The sequence below is a fragment of the Aquila chrysaetos genome, chromosome 5, assembly GCF_900496995.4.
Source record: "Aquila chrysaetos chrysaetos chromosome 5, bAquChr1.4, whole genome shotgun sequence".
In the NCBI taxonomy this organism is placed as follows: Eukaryota; Metazoa; Chordata; class Aves; order Accipitriformes; family Accipitridae; genus Aquila; species Aquila chrysaetos.
The window spans coordinates 28,617,597-28,625,096 of NC_044008.1; positions in this window are offsets into that span (position 1 = coordinate 28,617,597).

A 7,500-nucleotide genomic window follows, 5' to 3' on the forward strand; every position below is an offset into this window, starting at 1 on the left:
AACATTGATGTAAGAAAGGACAAAATATTGGGTTTTTTTTTACACATGATATCTTACTATAAAAATCATATGACTGAGTTTATAGCACTTACCTAAGAGCCTGATGTCATCTTCTCAATTCATTAATACAGAAATCAGGACTGCACTAAAGAGTCTGTGCTAAAGGAACAAATCCAAGATCATCTTATGAGAATAGAATTAGAAAGATTAAGAAAGTAATATGATTTTTCTTCTTAAATAGGAGTAATTTCAAAGGAGCTGTTAACACTTTCATGTCTGAAACTTTCTTACTGGCAAGAGGGAGAGCTAAAGGAATCACACAGATTCAAAGACAGTTTAGTGTAGCTGTGAGTCTGACACCACTGCTGATACAATTTAATTGAGGACTAATTGGAACTAAGAAGGCTAGTTATTTTGTCAACTGCACATATATTAGTTCCAGTCATTTTTAATCCGATGTAACCGTGATAAAGAGTCTAACTTACTTTGTTTAGTTAATAACATTAGGCCAGAAAGGATCACCTAGTCATTTCATGTTACCCAATACACTGCTAATATAAACAATGTCTAATTACACTGACTACATACTCCCATGAAATGACCAATTAGAACATTTGCTGATTCTAAATGTTCACTGTTAGAGACATTTCCACAGGCTTTCTGCAGGTCATATTCATAAATTCTACCCCAGCTGGTAGGAAGCATAAGGGCAGAATACTTGAGGAAAAAGTTGGTTTCAAGCAGCACAAAGGACATTTAAATACTCGGACGCAGTGTACTGTGTTCCCACGCAAAAACACATCAAACTAAAATGCACTTTTTTGTATTCCCTAGGAGTATGTAATATTGCAGGTTTATATACTCTTCTTGCTGAATCAAGCAGATCATACCGCATGTTCAAGACTCATATGATAAAGGAGGCATGTGTTAGCATTTTAATATTTAGACCAACAAATTTAGAGTGATTTGTACTTGCTTTCAAAGCTGATTTATTGCCTGTGATCTGTAGCTGGCATAAATAAGTGTCTCTTATTTATTTTTTTTACATTACTGATGAGTCAATAACTGCCCCCTGAAAACATCAGTCCAGCATGTACCAACATTTTATAAAGTGACACAATCGGATGCTGATATTGACAGCAAGTGTGTTAAGCTCAAAATCAAAACAGAAAAATACAATAAATGAGAACAATCTCTTCCTTCTCTAACAAAAAATTGCTGACACTGCAAAAATTGCATTTTTAATGATTGAACGATTATCCCTTAAGTAATCATGCTGAAAAATTTGCCAGTTGTGTTAAAGTAAATAACAGTACATCAGTATGTGCATTACCAGATCTCATTATCACGATGTATTAGAAATACTGGAAACAGTGAGACACAGTTATCTAGACAACTTAAAGAAAAGAAATACATTTACCACGGCTGCAACCCATGCATATGATACAGCCAAATAAAAATTCGATAGTGCAAAAGTATCTGAAAATATCGATGTTAACAATTGCTCTGCAGGTGTGTAAAATGCCTGGCTGCCACACATGCCTGTATTGTGCAAGGTCTCAACCATTCTCCCTCTTAGATGAGTTCAAATGATGCCACTCAGGTCAGTGGGCTAGCGTCAGGTGCTTTTCCGATTCTTCCCAGACGATGCCCTAAACATTACTAATCCACTTACATGGAATTTTTTTCTTGCAATAAAAGGAAGCGTGACAGTCCACAGATCTGACCACCAGAATTGTTTGAGAGAATTAAAATGTAACTTAAAAACCACATCATGTAAATAATTACCATTTCCTAAAAGTAAAATTAACAAATGTTCTTTTAAATTAATTGGTATATGCTGAATGTGTGCTACATTGTCTTATCCAGGATATTTAAAAATGAAATATATGATAAACTTTGTCTTACTGTAATTAGATTAATAAAAGAGAGTAATTAAAAGACTCTTACATTTTTTTTTAAGAGCTAGAAATTATTAAACTATCCAGAAAAGAATCAAAGCTTTTATATAAAAAAATCATTCTTTGAGCTGAATTGCAATAAATCAATAAGAACGTTATTGTTCAATAGGTAATAATTGTCTTCATATAAACTGAAAATATTGTTTGGGATGATTAATATACAATGCCGCATTATGCATTTGGGAGTGTCAATGCATAATTTTTAGTTCTAATGTTATTATGTAATTGAGAGAACATGTTCATTTGCCCTAATAACTACTAAGATGCACTTAATAAAATGAAATGTAATAATACTTGTAATTTAATCTATTCATGGAAGTAATTTTAAAAGTCTACCATTCTCCTTAATGTGGATAACATTCATAATTTATAAAGTGTTGTGATGCAGAATTGACAATGCCATTGTTTTTTACACTTTGAGATGATTCTGCAGCCTTCATTATCTGCATACCAACCTCAGGATTATCAAGGGCAAACAAAAGATAATTAACACCAGAAACAGGCAAATGCAGGAGCTACTGAGTGAGGTTTTTCATTTAATGCAGAACCTTTGAAAACTGGGAAATGGAATAAGTATTCAAAACCCTTTTTTTCCCCATTGCAGAAAACTATTTCAATATGTTTTCTTTTCTATGTTTTAAATGTCATTTTTTGCTATAAAACTATATTGGCATGTTCAACCTCAGGTACATTCAGTAAATGAATGTGTTAAGACAAGTATTTTTTCAAAGTACTGAGTGCTAATTTTCTGCAGTGGGTTTTTTTGTCTAGAACAGCAGACAGGTAACTATGGTATACATATTCAAATTCTATAGTTTCACTTGCCCATAGCACGTCTGTAAATAAGTCACTTAACTTCTCCATGCCTTATTGTATAACACTGTAAGATAGGGACGGAAACTTCTACTACAGAAATGTGATTAACGAAGAAGGTGTATTTTTATATGTTAATACCTTATAGGAAAAAGCATGTGAGACTGCCTATAGCATTTTTATATGTACTCACAGAAGAACAATAAAGGTTTACTAAATGCTGATAAAGGTCCAAGACAGTATATTTCCACCAGTGAGAATCGCTGAAACTTTTCTTTTTTTTTTTTTTTGCACAAGGAATCCTGACTATGATTCTGCATTGCACTCTAAAAGGTTTGCCATATAACTAATCATTTCAGAAATTAATCAGTGAAGATCCTCCCACAAAGAGAACCTTTTGAATGCAAGGCAAAGAAGCATTGTATCCTTGGACTCTTATCTGTGAATGAACATCCTTCTACAAATGGTCCAGGCAAAGTCATTTTACAAATGGAAATATAGGACAGTGACATTCAGATTTTCACACAATTTACAGATGTTGACGACAGTCCAACTGCCCGCCCCTTACTTACATAAGGAATTCTCATTACAGGGGAATGTGATTATTAGCCTATGAGCTGTCCATGAAAGATTCAACCATTTGCGTTGCTATATTACCATACCTTCACTTTTTACATTTTAGAACTGAAAATACCTGATAAGTAACTGATCCAAAAATTATATGCAAACAGTAGGAGCTTGCTTTCAGTCCAGCGCAATGGGCTGACAGCACTCTATACAGGGGTCAGGGTTAACACGTTAAGATTCAGGCTGCAAGACAACTCAGTGAGTCGTCTTCTCTTCCAGAAGACATGATGCCAGTTATAGTGGTACCTTCACTATCAGGGTCGTCCCTCATTTCTACTGCCCTAACCTTTTCCCTCTGGTCCTGACCCATCCTGGACAGTGAAAGGCATCAGGAGATGAGCGTGACAGGGAAGCCCGTGGGAGCCGGGCCATGCGCCGAGCACCCTGTCCCTCGGCCAGGCCCCAGCGGCAGGAATAGCCTGAGGCTGAGGCCCGGCGTTCTCACCATGTCCTCGGTTGGGTTCTTACAGCCAGACCAGTCAAAGTACATAAGTGCCTAAAGTCACACAGGCAACTGTGTGGTTGATGGTAAGCTCAAGACGAGTCAACAACGTGCCCCGGAGGCCAAAAGGGCCTGGGGTATCTCGGGGCATGCCAAGCACCGCATAGCTAACCGGTCAAAAGAAGAGATTGTGCCACTACGCTCAGCATTGGTGTGGCCTCGCCTCGACTACTGTGTGCACTTTTGGGCTCCCCAATATAAGAAGGGCGTAAAAATATGACAATGTGTCCAAAAGAGGGCAACAAAGACAGTGAAAGGACTAGAGGGCATGACTTATGAGGAGCAGCTGAGGATACTTCCTTTATTCATCTTAAAGAGGAGGTTGAAGGGTGATCTCATTGCTGTCTACAACTGCCTCATGAAGGGGAGCAGAGAGGGAGGTGTTGATCTCTTCTTTCTGGTGTCCGGTGACGGAATGGCTTAAAGCTTTATCAGGGGAAATTCAGACTGGATATTAGGAAAAAGTTCTTCTCTGAGAGGGTGGTCAAGAACGGGAACAAGCTCTTGAGGGAAGTGGTCATGGCCTCAAGTCTGTTGGTGTTCAAGAAGTGTTTGAACAACACTCAACTTTATGGTTTAACTTTTTTTTTACATATTGTTTAACTTTATTTTTATATGGTTTAACTTTTAGGTTGCCCCATGTGGAGGCAGGAGTTGGACTCAATGATTCTCTTGTGTCCCTTCCAACTCAGGATACCCTATGAATCTAAGATTCTAAGTACCAGGACTCTCAGGCACTGAATTGTCATTCCTTGCATCTTTAGTTTCTAGATATTTCTGAAAAGTAGAGCTCTAAACTCTTCTGACTCTCAGTTGGGAAGCCTGGGAATTTGGGAAAACTTAAGAATCAGGATGCTAAAACTCCTAAGTGCTATGGGGACCTAAAAAAATTTTTTTAATTAAAATTCCTTTTTTTAAGGACATTGGCTTCAGTTCTACAAATATTTGCATAAAAGCTTTTTAACCTAAGGTCTTTAAAAAGAAATGTACCATGGCTGGACAAGATACCATGTCCCTTTGATCTAATAGAGAATATCAGTTCCTTCACATGATTTTGTTTATTTTAAAGCCCCTGTCCTTTCATTAAATTCGTCTTCTATTTAATTCCCCTTCCCCTGAAGGAAAACAAGACATGCTCTCTACTATCTGCTAGCTTACTGTAAATACATTTTATAGAGTACGGTACCCTTTTTTATTTACACACAGGAAAACACAATCAGAGTAGATGCAGCTCGATTACCAGGTGATACAGAAAAGAGTACACCATGCCAGGCAGAGGTAGCGGACATCTGTAGCCTCTCTAACAACCACCACTCCCCACGAACCCACCCTGTCTCCTGAAACAGAAGAGCCAACCACTGTTTAGAAAGTCCAGAGGACGTACACAAATAGAGTAGATAATGTTGATCTTCCCCATTACAGAGACACTTCAGCAAAGCCTTCCTTCCACACCTTGTCCTTTGAACTAATAATAATATTGACAACAATAATGAAACCTCTTTGCTAATCTTCACATGTGTTATGAGACTTTTTTCTCAAAAGTTTTCTCTAGAGTTATCCTGCACAATTTTCTGAACATCCTTTAAGTGTCTGTGCTGTTCGTGGTTTTATTTTAAGAGCTTACTATAGACTAGGATTTTCAGAAATCTGTAGTAAATAAGCTTAGCAGCCGCAATGAACCAAAATAGGATACACTCTTCTTATTTACATATTTTTATACTTTACACTGTATTTAACATTATATCATTGTTCTGTAGTCTCATTTTCTACACATTTATTTTACCAGGAGATATGTTTTGGAAATGTATGTGGCTCTTTCTGGAATGGTGCAGTAGTTAAGGACACAGCAGTATCTGGTCCTCGGTCGCTGTGCAAAACTCCCAAGTGTGTTAATGGGAATTTTGTAATGAAGTGAGAACTACAGCTAATTATATAATAAAATGCAGACATTGAAAGATGTGCTAACAACAGAACACTAATATGATAGTGTGTGTGCATGTGCATGTGCCTATGGCAGAGCCAAAATCTGTTTGTCAGAATTTGAAAAATTAATAGATGAGATTACTAGAACTAAGTGACTACTTTCGTTTTGTCTGATAACCCTTATGAGAGCATACAAGACTATTTTTTCAGCTGCTGAGTCCCTGGCATTTAAAGTAACCTACCAATTCGGTGAACTGTTTGAGCTATATATAGAGGCTCGCATGCTATGATCTATGCTATAATTTGAAGTGGGTTACATTCATTCCTGCAAATACACACATATTCAGAGCTTTAGGATACACACTCAGGAGGGACCTGTAAGCATTTTACTGAGACAACTGGCCAGTTCCAAAGCTGTAGAATGGAGAAAGACTTCAGAGCAACAGAGTTTCATCAGAACAAAAAGAACTTCTGCAGGCAGACAGGGTGCCTGTGGAAAGGGCTACTTTCAGCTGAGCTGAAAAGTACAGCAATGAGCTCTGTTTAGGCTTATGCCTGTAGTGAATTTCCAGAACTCTTGGAAGAAAGCAGAGAAAGTTCAAGGAGATTGGCAGTAAGTCCCTAAAATTTAAAACAACTTAAAGTATATCAAATGGACTAGACATATAATATATTGGATACAGGTTGATTTTTCTCCCTTGCAGGTATATTTATGAAAACACATGCACCACAAACACAGACACCCACAAATTTGTTGCCTGAGGATGAAATAGTAATAGACGATAACTTTTTGAGAAAGAACTGCCTTTGCGCTACGTTGAAACTCAGTGGTCACCTTCTAGCATTGAACCAAGAAAGAATTTTCTATTTCAAGGTGGGCTATGGGTGATAACGAAGCACCTAATTGCAACATTACCACCTAACCTTCACCTTCTGTTTGCAGTGATCAGAAGAAGGATGACTAGAGTGTCAAAGTCTTTCAGCACCTCAGAAGTCCAATCTGGCACCTGCAGAATCCTGACAACATGGAAATGATTGGAGTTTTTGTGCCTTTGTGCCCTAGAGATGCCATGAGTGCTTTCCTGGCCGGACCCTTGCTGCATGCTACGTGGCTGCTTGAGATACCCTTCAGATTCTCCTTTCCGTCTTTAGTTTGGAGATCCCTCCTGGAACACATTTGAAGTATGGGGTCAGCTTCAATATATGGTCCTCCTTGTGCTGCAGTTAACAACTTATGAGAATCAGGAAAAAGGTACTTTTCCTTTGATTTTCCTGGATGAGATTATGCTTCTGGTTCTTCAATGGTAGGACTTAATGCTTGAATAACTGCAACATCTGCCAGATTTCCAAAAATGCCTACCCAATGACCATAACTGCCAAATATATGCAGAAACTGCAGGAACAAAGAAGTGGGTAGGTAATCTGCCTGTGTGTGCAATTACAGTAGCAGTTGTTCGTACACGTTGCATGAATATAGTTTTATGTATGCAATTATGGAAATCAAAGCCTAAGCTTGTACTGAGAAACGTAGATACCTCCCTAACTGAAAGTGATGCCAGCTCTACTCTCTACTTCCAACTGACTGAAGAGCTTTTAAACCTCTTTTACTACATTGATTCTTCTAGCTGTCCATGCACACTGTGTCTTATAATATTATTCAATTGATCTACAGTT